A 26467-nucleotide genomic window follows, 5' to 3' on the forward strand; every position below is an offset into this window, starting at 1 on the left:
TTACATATGGGCAGCATACGTCAAGGATACGGGAGCGCCCGGTTTTAGCTCCCCCCAGCCATATGCGGTCCCATATGGCTGAAAACGTGATGTGAACCCAGCCTCAGCAGGGTGTTGGCTAATGTCTTCCTCCTAAAGCTTTCCAACTGTCTAATAGCACTGTAACAGCAGTGAAACTGTGGATTTCTCTCCCGAAGGAGGTGGTCATAGTGAACTCTGTAAAAGTGTTCAAAAGGGTCTGGATGCATTTTTGGAGTATAATAACATTGCTGGTTATGTATACTAGATTTATGGGGACAGAACTTGATCCAGGGATTTATTCTGACTGCCATATTTGGAGTCGAGAAATAATTTTTACCTCTAGTATGAGGGTTTTTTGCCTTCCTCTGGATCAACTCAGTAGGGGCTCATTAGGGTTATAGGTTGACTTTTTTCAACCTTATGAACTATGTAACTATACACATGCCTGGTGCTGAATCTTCTCGGTTTGGCAAGGTGCCTCTTTATTAACCCCTTAAGGGCCCATGACGTACGCATATGTCATGAGTCCCGGTCCTGCGATACAACGCGGGGTCTCACGGCGACCCCGCATCATATCGCGGCGGGCCCGGCATCATAGTGACGCCGGGACCCGCCGCTAATTGTGCACGGCGCCAATCGCGGTGCCGCGCGCTATTAACCCTTTAGCCGCGCGCTCAAAGCTGAGCCGCACGGCTAAAAACAAAAGTGAAAGTGCCCAGCTAGCTCAGGGAGCTGTTCGGGATTGCCGTGGCATAATCGCGGCATCCAGAACAGCTGTAGCACAGGAGGAGGTCTTCTTACCTTCTCCTGCGTGGTCCGATCGCCGAATGAATGCTTCAAGCCTGAGACCCAGGCTTGAGCAATCAATCATCGAAAACACTGATTGATCCATTCCTATGGAGATGCATCAATCCGTGTTAAAGATCAGTTAATGCAAAGTTATAGCCCCCTATAGGAGCTATAATATTGCATAAGAAAAGTGTAAAAAAAATTATCAACCCTTTGAATTATCCCTTCCCCTAATAAAAGTTTGAATAACCCGGCATTTCCAAGAATAAAAAAAGAAAAATAGTTTAAATAAAAATAAACATATGTGGTATCGCCGCGTGCTGAAATGTCCGAATTATAAAAAATATACCGCTTTTTAAACCGCTCATTCAATGGCGTACGTGCAAAAAAATGCCAAAGTCCAAAATAGCGCATTTTTGATCACTTTTTATATCACAAAAAAATGATCAAAAAGTCTGATCAGAACAAAAATGGTACCGCTAAAAACTTCAGATCACGGCGCAAAAAATTAGCCCCCATAGCGCCCTGAATACAGAAAAATAAAAAGTTATAGGGGTCAGAAGATGACCATTTTAAACGTATACATTTTCCTGTATGTATTCCAGATTTTTTTCTAAAGTGATAGAAAATCAAACCTATACAAGTAGGGTATCATTTTAACCGTATGGACCTACAGAATAATGATAAGTTGTCATTATGTACTGCGTAAAAACGGAAGCCCCCAAAACTTACAAGATAGTGTTTTTTCATCAATTTTGTCGCACATTGATTTATTCCCGTTTCACCGTAAATGTTTGGGTAAAATGACTAATGTAATTACAAAGTAGAATTAGTGACGCAAAAAATAAGCCATCATATAGAATTTTAGGTGAAAATTTTAAAGAGTTATGATTTTTTAAAGTTAAGGAGGAAACATTTTTAATGAAAAAACAGAAAAAGCCTGGGTCCTTAAGGGGTTAATCGATTATCTTGCCCAAAATATTGTACCTTCGTAGAGCCCTTCCAATCCTAAAACATACATGTATCTTTAACCACTTAGCTGTACAAATGCTAAAAGTTATATGGACAGGAAAAGTGCCAAGGCTTTCCTTCTGCACTTTAACATTACTACGTACTGCAAGTTGCTTTGATTTACCCAACCTATTACACCACCACAGGCTGTATGATTGGACCAACTATGCTCATAGTTATCCCCCTCCATTCTGATTTTTGAGTCAATTAAACCTGATCGTTCTTTATTATTATTGCCTACCGTTCAAATCACACTACAGATGCCATTGTGAACACCTTACCTAATCCCCTTACCACATTGGAGTCATAAGTTCCTGACCCGAACCTTTCTTCTTGGATTAGAAAAAACATAACCTCTCTTTGGGATTTATTCATTGGTGACATTTTAAAACCTTTGAAGCCTTATCTGCTGAGTTTAGGCATTTCTAAGTTTATTCAACTGCTTCCTCTTTTATCTATGACCAATAGAGTATATATTATTCTCCTTTCTGTGACATAACATTTTTTCATGAGCCCCTTGTTTCTAAAATACCTTAAAGGATCAGGTGGGTTTATTCATTTTTCTCTTCCCTTTCAGATAAATCTAAACTTCTCCATGCTCAAATATGAATGAGACCTTTACTATTTGTTTTTTCCTATTGCAATGCCTTTCTGCTCATTTTACAGTTAACAAAAGCTCCTTTTATGCCAGCCCTCACAAAACGTACCATAGACATTGGTACAACACCTCATTTATGCTGAAATATTCTCTACTTGTTAAGGTTTTTGTTTGAGGGATTTCCAGCCACCAGGAACCCTTCTACATGTTTTTAGGAATGTTCAGCACTATTACCACTCTAGTGCACTCAAGTGAACTCCCTCTGTTTCAAGGTTTTTTTCACTCATTGTCCTCTTAGTCTTACATTCTTCCTTTTAAGACTAGAAATAGAGTCTATCCTGTGTCCTTCAGGATACTCTTTTGCTATCTTGACTTCTACCACATCTTCTATTGTACAACATTGGATGAACTCCTGAATTCCTACTCTTAAGTAAGTTGTTAAAGTTAACATGTTCATATATATATATATATATATATATATATATATATATATATATTTACTCATAGTAGGCACATTGTATCACAATTCCTTTCATGCTGGAAATCTTGGAAGCTATCCAAGTATACGGCTTCTCTATACCATTGATATGAATTTCTGATGGTATTTTGTATTACCTACAATAACCATAGTGTTGGTTTGGTAGATTTTTTGTTTATTGTTCTTTTTATGCCTTACTTTTATTCCTTTTTTCCTGTTTTGATACAATTCATTATATGCAGTACCCAGATTGCTTTTATTGGACTACTCATGTTTCCTTGTACAGTGATCCCCCGACTTATGATGGCCCCGACATATGATCATTTCAACATATGATGGCTTCTCAGAGCCCATCGTATGTTGAAGGCAGCCTCGACATATGATGCTGTTGTGTGTCGGGGCCATCGTACAAACAGCTATCTGACAGCGCTGACAATTTCAGCAACTGACAGATAGTTGTTTAATGTGCCCTGTGTGCCCCGTTCTGCCTCCTGTTACTCACATGCTGTCCTGCTAACTCACGCAGGCTTCCACTGTGAGCTCTGTGTAAGCCCTGCCCCCCAGTGCAGCCATAGCCAATAGCCTGCAGCATCTTGTTGCAGGCATCCAATGAGCTGCTCCCCTTCCTTTCCTATAGAGCTGTAGTCGGCAGGATCGTAATGGAGGACATTCTGTCTCCCCTGAAGGTATTTAAAGAACTGTACAGTATTGTATGCGATGTCACACATCACATACAATACATATACACTATACACCCCATACATCAGTGTTTCCCTATCAGTGTGCCTCCAGCTGTTGCAAAACTATAACTCCCAGCATGCCCAGACAGTCAATGGCTGTACATGCATGCTGGGAGTTGTAGTTGTGCAACAGCTGGAGGCACCCTTGTTTGTTAAACACTCCCCATACACTCCACATACAATGGTCATCCCAGAACCAATTAGCAGTTTCCCATAGAAATATGTATTCAACATACAATGGTTCCGAGGCCCCAGAACCAATTACCATTTTTACATAGACATATGTACTCGACATATGATGGTTTCAACATATGATGGTTCTCCTGGAACCAATTAATATCATATGTTGAGGGACCACTGTATTTGAATTTTACATAAATGCATATGACTGTGTTTGTGCACTGAACTGCATTTGACTTGGTCCTATGATCACTATGATCACATTTACCCTACCACTGATGTATAAGGTATGTTTTTGTTATGTTGTTTTAAGACAAAAAAAATTATACAAAATTTAATTGCCCCAAAAAATATTTAAAAAAAAGTTGTATGTAGACCAAAATAGTACCAATAAAATATGAACATCACTCAAAAACAAGCCCTTACAAAGCTCTGTTGGGCAAATAAAGTTTTTGCTCTAAAAATTTGGTGACATAAAAACAATACATTTTCTTTTTCATATGAGCGATTTTATTGTACAAAAGTAGTAAAACAATATAAATTGGGCAGACCAATATTCATGCTGACAAGCAGAATACAGGTATCAAGCCATCTATGCTGCAAGGTTAATGTTATGAAAATGAAACAACAACAAAAAACCTTTCCACTTGCCCTTTCCTCCATAGAAAATTGATTAATGTTTTTCAGTACATTATGGGGGAGATTTATCAAAACCTGTCTAGAGGAAAAGTTGCTTAGTTGCTCATAGCAACCAATCAGTTTGTTTCTTTCAATTATGAAAAGGCCTCTGAGAAATGAAAGAAGCAATCTGATTGGTTGCTATGGGTAACTCAGCAACTATTCCTTTAAACAGGTTTTGATAAATCCCCCTCTATGTGTATTAAAAATACAACTCGTCCAGCAAAAAACAAGCCCTCGAATGGCTTTGGGAAACAATTCAGAAAGTTACAGCTTCAGTAACCCGATGATGAAAAGACAAGTGAACATCAGTGTGTCTACTTGTTGCAATAAGACATTTGACTGTGCAATATACAGTATAGTTCATATATAGAAAATTGTGTGTGTCATCTGATATTCAGATTTCTCTGATAATATAAAAGAGGCAGATTTTCATTTCATAGATAATGAATTTTAACTTTATCAGATTCCTCTGCACTTCTTTAATTAGCAATCTAAATTTTTACCATATCTAAATCAAATCTAACAATTTAAAATGAATTTATAATTGTATCTATTTACATGTATAATTAAATGATGACACCCAATCTGACTGAGATAAAGGGAAAATAATTTTGTGTCCTTTATTTATTATATATTTTTTTTTTATTCTTGCCTTCAAGATAATAAAAAAGGCACAAAACAGCAATTGATCCACAAATATTACTTTAATCCATATATGTAAATATTACGATTTTCAAGATAGATAAATAAATGATAGATAAGTGTATGTTTTCTGTGACACTTAGAATTCTGCAATACACAATTGCTGCCAGATGGAATTCTGTGACTAGATATTTGCCAAGGTATAACAGCACACTGGGTCCTAGGAGCCAACCACAAATTATAAAGTACAATTAAATAAGGAATTAGTATTTGATACATGGGACACTTCTGGGAACATGAAGATAATTATACATTATACAGCTCATTTATCAACAATGCTGGGAAGCATTCCAGGTTTTACTGTCCTCCATTGGGAAAGTGTATTACAGGTTATCTAAGACTTACATTCTTGGAGCTTTACTAACAGTTCAGGTAACAAGTGCCACTTTAGGGCACACAATGAATAATCTTGGGGATTCACTGGATTTCTGATCATGCGTTATATGTGTATTTCCATTAGACAGAAATGCATGGCATCGTAATACCTGACCTACAGTGTCATTATTAATGACAACTCTTCACAGATATAAAATATTATAACCCGTGTAAAAGCTAATGATGACATAGTATAGATTTTTTTTTTTACTTTTTCACAACCATTCAGCTAGGTTGTTAATTTTATTTATTGAATGCTGCATCATGGTGCATAGGTTATTTGAACAACTTTAACAAGGCACATAAACGTCTTGGTAAAGGAGATGGCGGGATGTGTGCCAAATCTTTTAAAGGTATACACCTCCTAATAAAGGTAGCAAATTTTACACTGTCAGATTGGAAATCAAATCCTTTGAGGAGGCATTCATTTGTATTAACTATTACTATGGAGACCAATGGCCAAGAATGAGTATACAGTGACTTAAACTAAAATTATACTGTATGTTAGAATACACCTCCATGTACATCCAACATACCTAAAAACCAAGATTAGAACAAAGCCTTATTTTGGCTTGCCAAATGCCATTGCTCTAGACAAATAGTGAAAAACTAATAAATAACCCATGAATGGTGGTGAAATTTTGATATATGTACTCTCATTGCTGTTATTGAGCTCCTGAGAGTCCCTTACATAGTGCAAAGCTTTGTTAGGTAGTGACCAGAGCTTGGCTTTTTGTCAGGAGCACACATATGGGTACTTCCTTTTCCTTACTTCTCTGACCAATAACAATATAACTGATTCTACTCTTAGATTTGCCATGACATAGTGCTGATTAACCCCTTAAGGACCACGGGTTTTTCCGTTTTTGCACTTTCGTTTTTTCCTCCTCACCTTTTAAAAATCATAACCCTTTCAATTTTGCACCTAAAAATCCATATGATGGCTTATTTATTGTGCCACCAATTCTACTTTACAGTGACATCAGTCATTTTACAAAAAAATCTATGGCGAAATGGATAAAAAAATCATTGTGCGATGAAATTGAAGAAAAAACGCCATTGTGTTACTTTTGGGGGCTTCCGTTTATACGCAGTACATTTTTCAGTAAAAATTACACCTTATCTTTATTCTGTAGGTCCATACGATTAAAATGATACCCTACTTATATAGGTTTGATTTTGTTGTACTTCTGTAAAAAATCATAACTACATACGTTTAAAATTGTCATTTTCTGACCCCTATAACTTTTTTATTTTTCCGCATATGGGGCAGTATGAGGGCTCACTTTTTGTGCCGTGATGTGAAGTTTTTAGAGTAACAGTTCATAGAAGAAAAGAAAATGAGGAGGCACTCACGTACAGATTCGTGGCGATCGGTATTCTTTATTCTCGGTGCATATTCTCCATAATACAGCAAACGCGGGACGCCAGAGCAATGAAGTGCAGACCGTGACAATTGTTTCACGCCCCTCTGGGCGTTTCTCTGGGCATTGGGACGTTGTCTGACGGGCCCAGACGGGCGTGAAACAATTGTCACGGTCCGCACTCCATTGCTCTGGCGTCCCACGTTTGCTGTATTATGCTACACCGAGAATAAAGAATACCGATCCCCACAAATCTGTACATGAGTGCCTCCTCATTTTCTTTTCTTCTATGAACTGTTACTGTGCAACACTGAGAGGATTGAGCACCGCATTAGGAAGTGGATGGTTTGGGTGTCTGAACGCCGCACAGCCCTTTGGCAGAGGTGCACGCCAGACTTGCCTGTATAAGCTACACACTCAGCAGCAATGCCGGTACTATTTCTACTTTCCGGATTGACGTTTTTAGAGGTACCATTTTTGTATTGATCGGACTTTTTGATAGTTTTTTATTCATTTTTTCATAATATAAAAAGTGACCAAAAATACGTTATTTTTCACTTTGGAATTTTTTTGTGCATACGCCATTGACCGTGCGGTTTAATTAATGAATATTTTTTTAGTTTGGACATTCTAGTTGTTACTAGGGACTGGTTTCCACAAACAACAGGCAATGAACAGCTGAGTACAGGGAAGGGAGACACCTAGTGGCCAAGATTTAAGAGCTGTTTATGGGGGTAATCAGTCATTTTTGGTAAATTAACTGATTTATAGAAATGTTAGGAATCACAGGCTATCAAATGGAAGGAAGTCATTTGCAACAATAATAATAACCATTTAAGTGTGAATTGTAAAGTGAGGATTATTAGTATTACAGTCACAATAATCTATGCAAGCTGTCATCTAACATCTCCATCTTTATTTACCAGAACTCTAGGAATTTATAGATGATTGACAAACTTGCCTTTTACCATTTCCGCTTTTCTAATTGTAGGAATTATATTTTCACAGTTGCATCATTTCCAACATTGCAATTGAACAGCCCATTGTGCTGAGTTAACCGATTCCCAAATGTACCATTACATTTATGTTAACAGATTTAGATGAAGTGTCAAGAGCTGCATTTAACTTAACACAATATGCCACAGTAAGATAGAGACTCAATTCTGTTTTAACCTAATTCATTCGTCATACACATATCAGCTAAAATACACTGTTTGGTATCTAACTCTGATCCAACAGTCAGACCTGTCACATAAAGTGTTATCTGATGATAACATCTTTATTAAATTGTCAATGTTTAGTCAATCAAACTGATTCACGCCAGGTTTAGAGACAGAAGTCACACAATAGAGTGGGGAAAACACTGGACTAGTTCTCCATAAATAAAAACCTTTCTATAGTTATTGCTTGCTATAAACAATGTGTGGTATGTTAGTTTAATGTTCTGTAACTTAAAGTATGTTATTGTACGTACAGCACATTGTAATATTTGTTGTTTTCAACAGAACAATATAGATTGGGTCCATATTGCAAATACACTGTGAATTTTTTTCTCATGTTTTTTTCCATTTGCAAGATCTTCAGAGTACAATACACAGGATCTGCAGTGTGTCCAGTTATGTTACCGATAAGCTAAGGATTTATTACAGATTATGTATAGGCCACATATAGTATTTGGGTCAGTATTTGGTCCTCAATTTTGAAGATTCTCGATCAGTGTTTTTTGCCAAAACCAGGAGTTGTTCCAAAGCACAGAAAAATATTAAAATCTTTACATTATAGCTTTTCTCTGTGTTGTTCGACTCCTGATTTTGGCTTAAAATATTGACCAAAAATATCCTAAATTCTCACTGTGAAAGGTGCATACTGTATGGGAATAAAAGAGTCAGAAGAAAGAGAAACCCATTGTGGATAAAAAAAATGTAAAGGGGCAATAAATGACAAAAAAAGCATTTAAGCTACTAAAACAGGAAGGTAGTGAAGGAGCACTAAAAAGCTAGCAGGGAATAAAATGAAACATGGAAAATCTGATATAGCAGCAAAAGTGGAGACAGAAAGACTCATTGACAAAGAGAGTAAAACTAACCCCAAAATGTTCTTTAAAGGGGTTATCCAGGAAAAAAAAACTCTTTTATATATATCAACTGGCTCCAGAAAGTTAAACAGATTTGTAAATTACTTCTATTAAAAAATCTTAATCCTTTCAGTACTTATGAGCTTCGGAAGTTAAGGTTGTTCTTTTCTGTCTAAGTCCTCTCTGATGACACCTGTCTCTGGAAACGCCCAGTTTAGAAGCAAATCCCCATAGCAAACCTCTTCTAAACTGGGCGTTTCCCGAGACAGGTGTCATCAGAGAGCACTTAGACAGAAAAGAACAACCTTAACTTCAGAAGCTCATAAGTACTGAAAGGATTAAGATTTTTTAATAGAAGTAATTTACAAATCTGCTTAACTTTCTGGAGCCAGTTGATATACATTAAAAAGTTTTTTCCTGGAATACCCCTTTAATTATATAAATAGTAAAAAGATTATAAATGAAAGGTTTGGTCCTTTAAAAAGTTACTAGGGAGAAGTTATAGGGATAAAGCAGACAAAGGGATATAGAGAAGGAAAAAATGAGTATATTAAATTACATTCTTCTCTACTGTATTCACAGTGGCTATGTGTCAGGTGAAATGCAGCAGGATAAGATAAAGGCCCTAGTACATGTCATCTGTCTAATCCAGGAGCAGTGGCACCTAAAAAAAAATCAAAATTGACAAATCATCGGGTCCAAATGGCATTCACTCTAGTGTTCTAAGGGAGTTAAGTAAAGTAATAGACAACCCCTATATCTAATATTTAAGGACTCTATAGTGACAGGGTCTTTCCCCAGGACTGGCACATTGCAAATATGGTGCCAATATTCAAAAAGGGGACAAAAAGTGACCCCTGGAATTAGAGGCCTGCTAGTTTAACCTCTGTATTATGTTAACTGTTTGAGGGTTTCCTAAGTGATGCTATTTTGGAGAATATGAATGAAAATAAATGTATGACCCCCATATCAGCATGGGTTTATAAGGATCAGTCCTGTCAAACTAACCTGATCAGCTTTTATGAGGAAGTGAGTTCCAGACTGGACCTGGGGGAATTGCTAGATGTTGTATATCATGATTTTTTCAAAGCATTTGATACTGTGCCACATAAAATGTTGGTGCATCAAATGAGAAGGATTGGGCTGGGGGAAAATGTGTGTAAGTGGGTATGTAACTGGCTAAGTGATAGGAAACAGAGGGTAGGTGTTAATGGTACATACTCTTAGTGGGTGACTGTTCCTAGTGGGGTACCACAGAGGTCAGTTTTGGGTCCTATTCTTTTTAGCATATTTATTAATGGACTTTTAGAGGGATTGCATAGTAAAGTATAACTCTGTAAAGTGGATAACACAATAAAGGACAGTGCACTGTTACAAATGGATCTGGATAGGTTGGAGGTTTGGGCTGAGAAGGGGCAGATAATGTTCAACACTGATAAATGGGAAGGAAAAATCCAGTCTGGGATTTTGTATTAAATTGAAAAACACTGGGAATGACTGATATGGAAACGATCGGATAAGCTTTAGTTAACAGTAAATTTACCTGTAGTTACCAGTGTAAGGCAGCTGCTGCCAGGGCAAATAAAATCATCAAAAGTACATTAAAAGGGGCATAGGTACCCATGACAAGGAAATAATTCTACTACTGTACAAATCACTAGTCATACCACAAGTGGAATACTGTGTACAAGAAGGATATAGTGGAGCTGAAGAGGGTACAAAGAAGATTAACCACAGTAATGCAGGGAATGGAAGGACTACAGTACCCAGAAAGATTATCAGAATAAGGGTTATTTAGTTTAGAAAAAAGAAGGCTTAGGGGCGACCTAATAACTATGTATTAGTAAATCAGGGGACAGAACAGAGATCTCTCCCATGACCTATTAATACCCAGAACTGTATCTATTACAAGAGGGCATCCTCTATGTCTGGAGGAAAGAAGTTTTCTACACCAGCACAATTGGGGGTTCTTTACTGTAAGAGCAGTGAGATTATGGAACTCTCTGCCAGAGGAAGGGGTCATGGTGAACATAATAAAAAAATTCAAAAGAGGCCCAGATGTATTTTAGAGAGTGATAACATTACAGGTTATGGATAATAGATCTATAGGGACAGAACATTAATCCAAGGATTTATTCTGATGCCATATTTGGAGTCGGAAAGGAATTTTTTTTCTATTGGTATGGGGCAATTGGAATCAGCCTTAGAAGTTTTTTTTTTTTTTTTTGCCTTCTTCTGGGTCAACACAGATGGGACAAAATAATGTTATAGGTTGAACTTGATTGACTCTAGTCTTTTTTCAACCTTAAGAACTGTGTAAGTATGAAAAATGAGCTCTAAATTGAGGACCAAAATGAAGTCTATCTTGTGTGGACATACCCCAAGAATGCAGCAACATGTAGTGGAAATGCTGTTGGTTTTTTGCAGTGGAAATCTGCACCACCAAATGTGCACTAAATTCAAGCAAATTACTCACTTGTGGGCCACTAACTTTAAACATCCAGAAAGTCCACAACTACCTCTTCAATTAGGCTTCTGACTGTCCTTGCAGAGTTTTAAGTGATATGGAGACTGCAACACAAAAATAGAGAAGAGTCGGCTGTCATACAAAACCAAGCTTTCCAGTGAGAAGGTGGGGATGCTTTCTAACAGTCAGGGCTTTCCTTATTTCTGTATACACATTGCTTAATGAATACTGTGCATTCAGCTTAGAAGGGGCCAATTAGCTTCCTGTTCTTGCGATCATGTGATTTCAAGGTTTCAGGCAGTTGCAGTGAGCTTCTGGATTGTAGCAGACTGAGGACAGACAGGGGGCTATATTACCACTGTAACTGGACCAATATGTGAGCCCCAGTAGCAGAGGAAATCAAGAATAAAAAAAGATTCATACAACAAGAATAACCTCTTCAGGACTCAGGGCACACCTGTACGCCCTGAGCCCGGTCCCTGTGTTTAACCTGTTAAGGACCCAGGGCGTACCTGTACGCCCTGAGTCTGCTCCCGATCTATAACGCGGGGCCACGGCGTGGCCCCGCGTCATAGCCGGTCGGGCCCGGCCGGGACCTGTGGCTAATAGCGCGCGGCATTGATCGCGTTGCCGCGCGCTATTAACCCTTTAGTCTAAAATGAAAGTGAAACATTGCCGGTTAGCTCAGGGAGCCACATCTGAAGCGAAAGTGAAACTATCCTGGCTGCTCAGTCTGGCTGTTCAGCACTGCGGCATCCCGAACAGCTTACAGGACAGCTGGAGGGTCCCTACCTGCCTCCTCGCTGTCCGATCGCCGAATGACTGCTCAGTGCCTGAGATCCAGGCATGAGCAGTCAAGCGGCAGAATCATCGATCACTGGTTTCTTATGAGAAACCAGTGATCAATGTGAAAGATCAGTGTGTGAAGTGTTATAGGTCCCTATAGAGCTATAACACGACAAAAAAAAGTGAAAAAAAAGTGAATAAAGATCGTGTAAACCCTCCCCTATTAAAAGTTTGAATCACCCCCCTTTTCCCATAAAAAAAACTGTGTACATAAAAATAAACATATGTAGTATCGCCACGTGCGGAAATGTTCGAATTATAAAAATATATCATTAATTAAACTTCACGGTCAATGGCGTGCGCGCAAAAAAATTGCAAAGTCCAAAATAGTTAATTTTTGGTCACTTTTTATATCATGAAAAAATGAATAAAAGGCAAACAATAAGTCCTATCAATGCAAAAATGGTACCGCTAAAATCTTCAGATCACGGCGCAAATAATGAGCCCTCATACTGCCCCATATGCGGAAAAATGAAAAAGTTATAGGGGTCAGAAGATGACAATTTTAAACGTATAAATTTTCCTGCATGTAGTTTCGATTTTTTTCCAGAAGTACGACAAAATCAAACCTACATAAGTAGGATATCATTTTAACTGTATGGACATACAGAATAAAAAGTTGTCATTTTTACCGAAAAATGTACTGTGCAGAAACGGAAGCCCCCAAAAGTTACAAAATGGCGGTTTTATTTTTTAATTTTGTCTCACATTGATTTTTTTCCGTTTTGCCATAGATTTTTGGGTAAAATGACTGACGTCATTACAAAGTAGAATTGGTGGCAAAAAAATAAGCCATCATATGGATTTTTAGGTGAAAGATTGAAAGAGTTATGATTTTTTAAAGGTAAGGAGGAAAAAACGAAAAGGCAAAAACGGAAAAACCCCGGGTCCTTAAGGGATTAAAACGGGGTCACGCCGTGACCCCGCAGCACACCGGGTCAGTCCAGGCTGCTAGTCATAGCTGGGACCCTGGGCTAATAGCACGCGGCACCGATCGTTGTGCTGCACGCTATTAACCCTTCAGATGCGGCAATCAAAGTTGACCGCCGCGTCTGAAAGTGAAAGTAAACGCTTCCCGGCAGCTCAGTCGGGCTGATCGGGACATCGTGATAAAATTGCGATGTCCCGATCAGCTAGGACGTGGACGGAAACCCCCTTACCTTGCTCTGTCACGTGCGATCTGGGTTTGATTGCTCCAAGCCTGAGCTACAGGCTTGAGCAATCGAGCCCCTATCTCGCTGATCCATGCAAAGCTATGGCTTTGCAGGGATCTGGGTAAAAGATCAGTGTGTGCAGTGTTATAGCCCCCTATGGGAGCTATAGCACTGCAAAAAAAAAAGTGAAAAAAAAAAGTTAACAAAGGTCGTTTAGCCCCTTCCCTAATAAAAGTTTGAATCACCCCCCTTTTCCCATAAAAAAAACTGTGTAAATAAAAATAAACCTATGTGGTATCGCCGCGTGCGTAAATGTCCAAACTATAAAAATATATCATTAATTAAACCGCACGGTCAATGGCGTATGCGCAAAAAAATTCCAAAGTCCAACATAGCGTATTTTTGGTCCCTTTTTATATCATAAAAAAATTTATAAAAAGCGATCAAAAAGTCCGATCAATGCATAAATGGTACCGATAAAAACTTCAGAACACGGCACAAAAAATGAGCCCTACACCGTCCCGTATGCTTAAAAATAAAAAGTTATAGGGGTCAGAAGAGGACAATTTTAAACATAAAAATTTCCCTGCAAGTAGTTATGTTATGATTTTTTTCAGAAGTACGACAAGATCAAACCTATATATGTAGGGTATCATTTTAACCGTATGGACCTACAGAATAAAGAAAATGTGTCATTTTTATTATATTATACATATTTTGGTAAAATGACTAATGTCAATGCAAAGTAGAATTGGTGGCACACAAAATAAGCCATCATATGGAATTTTATGTGCAAAATTGAAAGTGTTATGATTTTTAGAAGGTGATGAGGAAAAAATGCAAAAACGGAAAAACGCTGAGTCCTCAAGGGGATAAAAACATTTATATTATAGTGTTAAAATCCCTTTTTCTTTCAAAGGTAAAAATCCCTCTAGCCCCACCCTCTTTATACATCCCTTATATTGAAATGACTGTAACAGAAAGGGCACAACACTTAAAAAAATAAAAAATCTGTATAATGGTAGGAGAGAAATAGCGGATCCGGCACTGACGCTGGCAGGAACAGGGATAGGTATACAGAAGAGAGGTAATGTGCTGTCCTGGCTAAACTGGTACAGGTGGTGCTCAGTCCCAAAACAGTTGCCCCCGCCACACACTGCCTAACCCGCCTGCCCTGTAATGCTGTCACGGAACAAATAAAGCATCTCTGGATGGTGAGTGCTGTCAACTAGTCTCTTTCTTACTTTAAAAAAAAGCCTGGATAAAGCCTCTCCTGGGAATCTGAGTTCTTTTGGTGTGGGGGGGGGGGGGGGAGTCCTGGGCACTGTATCTACTTATTGCTGCTACATGCTTTTTACTTTTCCACATTTTCATTGTTTATTTATTCTTGGAATAAGCTTATAGTTATATTTATGTGATATTTTGTGCACTTTTAGAGTGACTGATCTCACCATAGTGTATATATACATTATATATATGCACTGTTCACTTTGTGATTTATTTGCACATTCAAGCACTTTGCACCCCTTTAGATAGATAGGTGTTGCAGCCTTTTTCTTTGTAGACATCCAGACAGGATTTTCACCCCAGCATCCATTTGTGGCTTGTATTGCTTTTATTTATACACATGTATATTATTTTGCTCTTCTCTTCTGTGTATCCTAACATTTTATGCATTCTTTTTACTATACTTTTTAAATATTAAATAAATACATATTTTTTTTAGCTTATTTATGCTTTATTATTTCTGGGGAGTTATATGTCGTTGTGCTTTGTGCACCTTTTGGTGATGTATATATATATATATATATATATATATATATATATATATATATAAATTTTTTGAATTCTGGCTCAGTCTGGCTAAAAGGGGTTAAATAATACATAAATATCAACATATTTGGTGTAGTATCCCTATAGCACATTAAAATATATCTGTCCCTTATTTAATTTTAAACAGCAATAGCTTTCTTATGTAGCTCTTAGAAATCTGTTATGTAAATTCAACTTGCTAACAGCAGTAATGAAGATACAATGTTGCTAAGTGGATGATTCAATTAAATAAAGTCATGCAATGTTACGGTACTTGGTGGATGCTAATTAAACACACTTAATTTTTGGCATTATCAGTACTTTTCATGTTCATAGCCTCGTTATGCTTTATGAAGATATTGCAAGAAATGATGACAGACATAAAGAATTACATCCTGTCATTGAATGAAGGTAAAGTACAAAGCGGCAATCACCCTTATCTGATGAATCTTGATAAATCTGCATTAATGAGACCTCTACTATACATTGTAAGGCATCTCACTCTTTACATGAATGATATGTATGAGTTAGGGGCTACTGTTTAAATAGATGCAAATTACGGGATGACTGAAAAATTGAAATATCAGACATTTATTGATGAATTATTACCGCTGATATAGCAAGCAGGATCCTATTTGCTGTGGTAGTTCAATGACTTATTAAAATTAAAATCTTTGCCTTTATTTCACTTTAGATAGTGATATGGATACTTTAAGAGACTGTACAAGATTTGGATAAATCTTATAGTCCTTGCATCATAGAAACAACGTATCTAATATACTTATTGATTAAAATTCTCTCAACTAAATAATCATACTAGTTCTTATAACGCCTGGGCATTGTTTAGGACTCAATGATGTTATATCCATAATGACTAAGTTGTTACCATACTGACCAGGGATGCTGAGAAAACTGAAACTTCTGTAACATGACTGAATTGACCCTAAACTAAGTTGTGAAGCCAGGGAATCAAACATTCCCCCACCTCTACAGTAATTTCCATTCAAAGATAGCTGCCGGTAAGAAATGTGCCCTACAAAACACCACCTTGGGCTTGGGGAAAGATATGACCAAGAGACTAGGCGGGGTATTACAAAAAGTTTTAATGAAATTTCCAGTGTGCATGCGTGATTATATCTTTCACCTAAAAGAGGGAAGGGGTCAGTGTCCTCTGGAAGTGCCAATATTTGCAAATATTTGCATATTCACATATACGAAATATTTGCGCTCCACACCGACTCACACAGTAAATAATATTGGAGCCTTCTTTGGACCACAAGCTGGAAGCAGGGAGGGATGATCACTTTCTTTTTTTTACACAGTACACATCATTGTTGTGATGTGTACTGTGAAGGGGAAAAACAAACTAATATTTGTCATTACGAATATATATCGCTATATTCTAAATATTCGTTCAATCCATGTCATACTTCATTGTTAAGTGTCAGTAGGGATTATTTTTAATGTAACTGTAAATGTAACTTTTTTTAATTTATAATACAGATAAGCATTATAGTGTATTCACACAGTATACTCTGCAGATTTGAAGTTGTAAAATCTGCCATTTTGGTGTGTGAATAGGGTGCATTGATGACAACATGCATCTAATATCAAATATAGAGTGACCAGATTAATGTCTTTCTAAATGAGTCAGCCAGTACATTGTGAGGTCAATTGTGTACACCCTGTTTTTCCCTCTTGGCAAAATAGAACATGTGGAAAAGTCTAATAACAGAAAGAATAAATAATCTTACTGCCTTGTATATTGACCATTTCTCAACAGAACCTAAAATAGCCCTAGGCGTTTTATCACAGGCGCTCATCAGGGGCTTCACAACGCAATGTTACAAACAGATTGAAATGTAAGTATGTTTGTGTTCACAACCAATATAAATGCAAGCCAAAATATAGGGTGAAACTTGTTGTAAATCTGAAAATTAATTAATGGCAAAGTGTGAGGGAGGCATAATATTTATAGGTATGAATGCAAGCCCTTTGACCTATAGGAATCTAGTTAGTGGTAAACTCTCGACTTGCATTTAATTTATCATTTTACATGCTCCATTTTGATAGATTTATTGCTATTTATGTGCCATATTTTCATATTTCATAAAATTGCTGCATTTGGTATCCTTTACCAAATCCCCTCCATTGTATAAAACAGAAAGCTCACCTCTACAGATATTACCACATCATTATACATGATAGGGATTGTAGCTCTGCAAACTGAGTAGATGAAAAGACAGATTTTGCTGTACTAGTTCAGATCTATATGATTTCTAAAGGTAGCAGGAATTGAATTAGCCACAAATGAGTCTTACAGAAAGATATGTGTGGCATCATGCCAACCGGCCATTGTGCAGCACACCGCGGATGCCTTATGTCTTCAGGGAACATAATAAATAATAGAGGCTATGGAGAGTTGAAGCATGTAGTAATGCCTGGAATAGGAATGGGCTATGAAAAATGTTAGAGTCCAACTGAGAATTTGTGACTATGTTTGAATAATAATAATATTAAGTCACAGTTCCTATGTAAATGTCCTTGTAATATTTTCATGACTATATTGAAAATTACAACTTGTTAGATTGTATAAACTATTTCAGAGCAACATAATGGCCCCAATTTACTAATGTGTCGGGTTCTGTTGCAATGTGGGCTTGGTATGTTCCCCACTTATTTTTCCCATCTAATTTACTAAGCTGTTGCAGGATTTTGTTGTAGTTTTTTTAATTAATTTTTTGCGCATGATGACAGGCATTTACTAATCTTTTACTATGTAGTCTGGTTTTTACCCTGTTTTTTTTCTACTTCATTTTTGACTATGTGCGACAAATTTACTAAATTGATGCACGGCATTAATAAATTTGGCACACATAGGCAAAAGTGGGAAATTTACTTCATGTAGTAGAAAAAATAGTCTGTTCCTTTTTCCTGCTGTCTGAATAGGTTTGGCTGCTAGGTTTCCTTCTGGATCTTTTGTTTTTGTGTTTTTTTTTAGCTTTTTCACCACATCTAAATAATTCAATAACTAAATTGTAGTCATGGCTCAGAATAGTGGCGTTTACTGTGTGTGTGTGTGTGTGTGTGTGTGTTTATACATTTTTTTTAACAGTTTTTTTCTCCCTAAATGTACTTACACTTTATTTATTTTTTTTGATTACTTCTACAGATCCGTATATCCTGTGGACTCCTTCGGATTCGGTGGACTACTTCGACGACCAGCGTTTTTCTTTGCTTGATGTTAATAAAATGGTTAACGAGGGCTTGTGGGGGAGTGTTTTTTTGTAATACATTTTTTTTTAAACCTGTTGTGTTTTTTTTTTTTTTTACTTTACTAGACAGGCTTAGTAGTGGAAGCTGTCTTATAGACGGAGTCCATTACTAAGCCGGGCTTAGCGTTAGCCACAAAAACAGCTAGCGCTAGCCCCCAATTATTACCCCAGTACACAACACCACAGGGGTGCCGGGAAGAGCCGGTACCAACAGGCCCGGAGCGTCAAAAATGGCGCTCCTGGGCCTAGGCGGTAACAGGCTGGCGTTATTTAGGCTGGGGAGGGCCAGTAACAATGGTCCTCGCCCACCCTGGTAACGTCAGGCTGTTACTGTTTGGTTGGTATTTGGCTGAGAATGAAAATAGGGGGACCCTATGCGTTTTTTTTAATATATTTAATTATTTATTTTAAAAAAAAAAACGCATAGGGTCCCCCCTATTTTCATTCTCAGCCAAATACCAACCAAACAGTAATAGCCTGACGTTACCAGGGTGGGCGAGGACCATTGTTACTGGCCCTCCCCAGCCTAAATAACACCAGCCTGTTATCGCCTAGGCCCAGGAGTGCTATTTTTGATGCTCCAGGCTGTTGGTACCAGCTCTTCCCGGCACCCCTGTGGCGTTGGGTACCGGGGTAATAATAGGGGGTTAGCGCTAGCTGTTTTTGTGGCTAACGCTAAGCCCAGCTTAGTAATGGACTCCTATAAAACAGCTTCCACTTCTAAGCCTGTCTAGTAAAGTAAGGAAAAAACACAACAGGTTTTAAAAAAATTTTATTACAAAAAACACTCCCCCACAAGCCCTCGTTAACCATTTTATTAAAATCAAACAAAGAAAAACGCTGGTCATCGAAGTAGTCCACCGAATCCGAAGGAGTCCACAGGATACACGGATTTGAAATGAGAAGAAAAAAAAATGGGTTAATACATTTATTATCACCTGCTCACACATCTCCCGCCCCGCATGACTACAACTACCAGCATGCCATTACAGTAAGGACATGCTGGGAGTTGGAGTTGTGTGGTGCAGGAGATGTGTGGGCAAGTGACAAGCTTGTCCCCTGCCCCCAGCTGACTACAACTCCCAGCATGCCCTTACAGTAAGGTGGGGCGGAGGTCGGGCACAGTGTTTCCCAACCTGGGACTTGTAGTTTTGCAACATCTTGAGGCACCCTGGTTGGGAAACACTGTTTTAGGCCAGGGTTTCCCAACCAGGGTGCCTCCAGATGTTGCAAAACTACAACTCCCAGCATGCCTGGACAGCCAAAGGCTGTCTAGGCATGCTGGGAGTTGTAGTCTTGCAACAGCAGACAGGCTCCTCATACGGCCTCCCCGCTACCCCCCTCGTCTCCCGCCCGGGCTCCTCATACGGCCTCCCCGCTACCCCCCCTTGTCTCCCGCCCACGCCGCTCAGCTCCCGCTGCTACAAGACTACAACTCCCAGCGTGTCCTCACTGTAAGGGCATGCTGGGACTTGTAGTCTTGCAACAGCAGACAGATGGAAGTTGTGTGGCGCTGGCAGGTGAGAGGGGGGGATGTAAATCACTGCAGTGTCCCGGTAGCGCAGTGAGGGTAGCGGGGAGAAAGTATGTCGGAGCCTGGGCGGCAGTAGCTTTTCCTGCTCCATGTTGGAGCTGGAGTAAATTTAGTCATTTTTTACGGCCGTTGCGACAGTTTATTGCGCAACTGCGACTGTCTCAGTTAATAAATTCCTGACCACTGCAAGTAAAAACTGAAAACTTGAGTAAATTAAGCGGGAAAAAAATGGACTTTCTAGCTCTTGCTAGAGAAAGTCGCACAAAAAATAGGGTAGGCACATTTGCGACAATTTTGCGCCAAAAATAGTCAGAAAAAAATGACTAAACCCCTTAGTAAATGCCCCTCGATGTCAATTTGAAACCCAAGTGGGAAATTTTCCTGCCAGACGCGTTGGGGCTTTCACAGCGATAAGCACGACATCCATAAGCTTAAGGAAATGTCTCAGAGACAAAAAATCTTCATAAATCTGAGAACAGGGATTGGCTCGGCATGATAGGTAAGCCTGGCGGGTACCTCATCAATAGATCATGCCCCCCCTCCCTGCAATCGCGCTACGGGGGGGGGGGGGGTCGATCAACCCCAGGGAGTGTTTGAATGTAAATTTACAAGAGACTGTCAGCTTTTACAGCTGCAATCTGGAGGGTTAATTGCCGACATGTGTCGATCGACGCATGTTGGCTATTAACGCCGGCCCTCAGCTACAAGAATAAGCTGAGGGCTATGCAGTATGGCACAGGCTCGATTCGTAAGCCCGCACCATACACAGTTAATGGCACAAGAACGTGGATACACGTCCTTGGTCGTTACACAGTTAAGGGGTTAAAAAGACAAAAGATAATGTGTGGGCAGTAACCTACATTGACAGCAGCATACACATGTCACAAACGTAAAGGATGATGGAACACCAAAAAGACAAAAGAATGAAAGGGCATTCTGGGACTTGTTGTCACACAGTATAAGAGGGGCAGTCTGATTTATTAAAAATGTGAACTGCCCACACTAGAATAGGCCACTAACACTGCTGGGGAACAAATATTAACATTTACACACACACACAGATATTTCAAAGAAAAATGGGATCCACATTTATAATAGATTTTTGACTTTGTATCATGTTGTGGGTTTTAGAAAGGCTAAAACCGACTATTTAACCCCTTAAGGACGCAGGGTTTTTCAATTTTTGCATTTTCATTTTTTCCTCCTTACCTTTTGAAAATCATAACCCTTTAAATTTTCCACCTAAAAATCTATATTATGGCTTATTTTTTGCGTCACCAATTCTACTTTGCAGTGACATTGGTTATTTTTCCCAAAAATTCAAGGCGAAACAGAAAAAAAATCATTGTGCGACAAAATCGAAGAAAAAACTAAATTTTTAAACTTTTGGGGGCTTCCGTTTCTATGCAGTGAATATTTTGGTAAAAATGACACCTTATCATTATTCTGTAGGTCCATACAGTTAAAATGGTACCCTACTTATATAGGTTTAATTTTGTCGTACTTCTGGAAAAAATCATAACTACATGCAGGAGAATTTATACGTTTAAAAATGTCCTCTTCTGACCACTATTTATTTTTCCACGTACAGGGCGGTATGAGGGCTAATTTTTTGCGCCATTATCTGAAGTTTTTATCAGTACCATTTTTGTCTTGATCTGACTTTTTGATCACTTTTTATTCATTTTTTAATGGTATAAAAAGTGACCAAAAATACGCTTTTTTAGACTTTGGAATTTTTTTACATGTACGCCATTGACCGTGCGAATTAATTAACAATATATTTTTATAGTTCGGACATTTACACACGTATGTTTTATTTTATTTACACTGTTTTAACACGCCTGTGATCAGTGTTATCAGCGCTTGACTGCTCCTGCCTGGATCTCAGGCACGGAGCAGACATTCGCCGATCCGACACCGAGGAGGCAGGTAGGGTCCCGCCCGGTGTCCTGTAAGGTGTTTGGGATGCCGCAATGCCCGACTGAGCAGCCAGGATAGTTTCATTTTCGCTTCAGACGCGGCGGTCAGCTTTGATCGCCGCATCTGAAGGGTTAATACAGGGCATCACCGCGATCGGTGATGTCCTGTATTAGTCGAGGGTCCTGGCCATTGATGGCTGCCCGGACCCACCCGATATGACGCGGGGTCACCACATCACCCCGCGGCATATCACGGGAGCCGGCGGAGGACGTAAATATACGTCCTTCGTCGTTAAGGAGTTAAGTCGGATATTTTAATAAATTGGTTGGGATTTTGAAAAGCGTCAGGGACCCGCCCCTTTTTTGGGGATTTTCAGAGGAAATGTCGGGAAATTATGTTGCATTATGTCGCACAGTGTCAGTGCCATGGTGCATACACTGTGCGCCAATAAAGTCGGAAACACTGTCAGGAAAACGTTAGTAAATCAGGGCCAATATAGTCAGAAAGCAAGTAGTATGTGAACAGACTGACACACTCCTGCATCCACACACCATAAATCCTTTACCTTTAATGTAACTCCACTCCACTATGTGGTGCTTAGCCCAGGAATGGCATGCAAAGTCCACAGTGTAAATTACACAATTGTAGAAACAGAATCCAATGGACGGAACTCACCAGGATGGGTAAAAATTATTTTAATTAATCACATACGACACGGGATAAAAACAAGAAAAACTTGGAAAACAGCTGTTTCATACTCTCTGTACTTTCTCTAGCACATACATCACCACCCAAAACCCCTTCTTTACAACTCCTTGCCTTAAATTGGACACAGGTGCATTGGAAAACAACACAAATAAACATAACAAAAACACTGGGATACTTACTACAGTATATGTGATACATGAATACATATATAGATATAGGGGGAAAAATATATTACAACACAAAATTAAATGGGCACTGTAAGATACAAAAACTTTTGATATGTTGTAAAGCATGCAAAACCAATAGGCTTTGCAATTGCATTCATAATTTTTTTTTTATTCTTTATTTATATTTGAACACAACATTACATTCCAACAGAGATCTCTCAAAAAAAAAGAAAAAAGAACAACACTGATGCTCAAATACATCTCATCTCTTGCCTTATCTTTTTATAGGTAATACTCTGTGTACCATATCTTGTTATTTTCCCTATTGACCCCTTCCTCCACCCTCCCCCCGCCCCCAATAAAATAAAAACACAACAATAACACCCCTTGGGCTCCTCCCCCCCCTTAAACTCCCAACCCTTCCTCTCCCTCTCACCTCCTCATTCCTCCAACCAGCTCATATTCCAATACCTCTTGGAATTTTTTCCAGCCTTCCCAGATATTCTGGAACTTTTCTTCTTCCCTATCTCCTAAACGTAAATTTTCCAGATATATGGCCTAATTTACTCTTGTATACCAGCTTATTAAAGATGGAGCACTTTTGTCTCTCCACAATACCGCCACACAGCTTCTAGCCGTGGTTATGAAAAAGCTAAGTAGGGATTCTCTATAGCTCTTTAAGGAGATATAATTATGTTGTAACAAAAACATTTTTGGAGTGAATGGTATATCAGGACCTGTTACTTCACTAGTAATCTTATGGACCTGTTTCCAGAATTCCCTCAACACATCACACTGCCAAAAAATATGTAACAAAGACCCCTCCTCCTTTCCGCAGTGCCAACAAATGGTATCTAAACCCTCTTGGAATCTTCCTAGCACCTTCGGCACTCTATACCACCTCGCCATTATCTTATAATTAGACTCCTGCATACGAGTAGAGATAGCTGAGCGATGTGTGAGGCTGAGCATCTTAATCCATTCTTCCAGTGAAAAATTTCTCTTTTGCTCATTTTCCCATTTTTGCGTAAATCCCGGTAGAGTTTGATCGTCTCGTATAATCCACATTTTATATATCAATGAAACTGCATGTTTGATCCGTGTCCCTATCATGCATATCACTTCAAATCTCGTATTAGTACTTCTAAACCAATCTGGGCCTGGAATTGAGGCCAGGTAATGTCTTAACTGTAGTTCCCTCCAGAAACCCAACTTACTTCCTCTACCTAATTCCCCCACCTCCTTCCATTCTTTGAGTTGTTCTTCTCTCCTCATATAACTTACTCTAAAATTGTCGGCCTCTATCCATTCTCTAAAGATTGGGTCTTCTAAGCTGATGGGAAATGTTGGATACCCTACTATAGGAATCTGCTGTGAATTATTAGGCAAGAATATATCCTGTACCCTTTCCACCATGCACACCGCATGGGTGGCGCCAATGGTTGGATGTTCTTTCACCCCCCCTGAATAGCTCTTTTTACACCATGGGAGAGATTTTAAAGGGATTTTAGTCTCTGCCTCCTCAACTTCTACCCAAAGTTTACCCCTTGGTTGTCTGCACCATTCCATTACCCGTGCCAAATGTACAGATATATAATAGCCCTTTAGATCGGGTAAGCCTACCCCCCCCCCCTATTCTTTAAGGCGGCACATCGTCTCTCTTTTTATCCTGGCCTTCTTCCCCCCCCCCCCCCCAAACAAAATCCCAAAATCCTGCTGAATTTGATTAATTTCTTTTAAAAAAAATGGAGGGAATTTGATTGGAATACACTGAAAAAGATATAGTATTTTTGGTAAAATAGTCATCTTATAGAGTGCACACCTCCCAAACCACGAGAAAAGGTTAGGAGACCACTTCTGGCACTGTTCTCTTACTTCATTAACAAGGGGAGGGACATTCAAATTATACAAATCTTTTTTGTCGGCAGCCATCCAAACCCCCAACAGTCTCACTGCCTTATCCGCCCATTTTAAACAAAAATTATCCTACATAGTAGCCACTATCTTAGTATTTAATGAAATATTTAATGTGCAGATTTCTTCAAATTTATCTTGTAGTTAGATAAACAATTATATTTTTCAAACTCTTTCAATAGCGTAGGCAGTGATATTATAGGTTCTGTAATAAAAAATAAAAAAAAATCATCAGCAAACGCTGCCACTTTATGAGTCCTACCCTGAATTATAATTCCATGCAGGTTAATATTTTGCCTAATTTTGCATAGAAAAGTTTCCAGTACCAAAATTGCATTCATTAGAAAATTTGCAGTATTTCATACTTAAAAAGCCAGTCAAACAACTGCCCCCCACCTGCTTGGACACATACTAGTCCTGCTGTGTCCATGCATCATCACCTATGTCATGGACACACTTCCTTGATTGACAGATGTGAGTGTAGGGCTCACAGCTGGAGGAAAAATCAGCCGACTGTCAGCTTGTGTCCCGCTACTGTCAGTGAGGACAAGCTGGGAGTTGTAGTTTTGCTAATGCTAAGGGAGATGTGAGCAGACAGCATACTGATGGAGGGGGCGGAGACCTGCACTGTGAGACCACACCTCCTCCCTTTGAGAGGAATTCAGACTACTGAGCTAAATTAAAAGTGTAATAACAAAATAAATAAAGGTGGTAGACACATACAAATTTGATGTATATGATCAGGATTAGGTACTGAGTGATATATTTAAAAAAATATATATTTTTTTGGATCTGAGGGATATGTTTTTAGCTTGGAGCATTTAACCATAATGGCCCCAATGCTTTTGTTCATAATCCAGAGGTTTTCTGTGGTAATCGCCTCCTGCTTCTATTTCTCCTGTATGCGATAAACCCATTACTTTGATATTAACAGTATTGCCCCTATGGACTATACATATATCAACCTTGGACTGACTTTACTTATTTTGAAAGATCTATTGTTTTCAGCAAAACACTGGTACAAAACCTATTGTTTTATCTATGTTATGATACCATATTCACATAGGATTGTGTACAGTACCTTGGCAGTATGGGAAAGAGGCGGAACAAGACTGGGTCTTAAAAACTTTGGTAAGGATGGCAAGCTGTTGGCTTTCTTGCTTACGTACTGATAAGCCAATAAAGCACTTGCTCATTACCCGGGATGAAACCAGTAAGTGTGCAATGTTGCATTGGTGGGAGCTCCTGTGTTATATCATTTGCCATTTTATTACTTTAGCACATTGTATTATGTGTAGATGTAGAATAATTTATTTGCACCTAAAGCATTTCTTCAGTGCCTATCCTTTGCAATATTTACTTTCTTGGTATTTCTGCTAGTCTGCAAACAGTTCTTTTGTTCTTGTGTATCTTTTTACCATTACAGATTGCAGGTTCTTCTTTATTGTATGTTTATACGTCATATTTTAAATGTATTTAAAGGGTGCCCTCTATCGCCCCTAATATTTGCGCTTGTAATATAGCCGCTTGCTCAGCATATTCAGAATTCCCTGACATTAGTGGCATATCCATGGGAGGCACAGACCATCGCACATTGTTACCAGTGGTTATGTACATTCTCTCCTCCTTTAGTGCGGCTAGTTATTATAAGTTA

General features: G+C 38.7%; 1 protein-coding gene across 4 annotated transcripts in view; it reads right to left on the reverse strand.

Annotated features, from left to right (window-relative positions):
* The window catches only part of SGCZ (sarcoglycan zeta), a 1079134-nt gene that overhangs the window by 808760 nt on the left and 243907 nt on the right, over nt 1-26467 (reverse strand). Inside the window, exon 2 of one of the 4 annotated variants that reach the window (XM_056558597.1) lies at nt 11490-11584. The exons of the other annotated variants lie outside the window; for them this stretch is intronic. The gene's annotated coding sequence lies outside the window, so the exon portion shown is untranslated. The remainder of the gene's footprint in view (nt 1-11489; nt 11585-26467) is intronic. 4 annotated transcript variants of the gene reach the window in all.

This window comes from Hyla sarda, chromosome 1 (assembly GCF_029499605.1).
Source record: "Hyla sarda isolate aHylSar1 chromosome 1, aHylSar1.hap1, whole genome shotgun sequence".
Lineage (NCBI taxonomy): Eukaryota > Metazoa > Chordata > Amphibia > Anura > Hylidae > Hyla > Hyla sarda.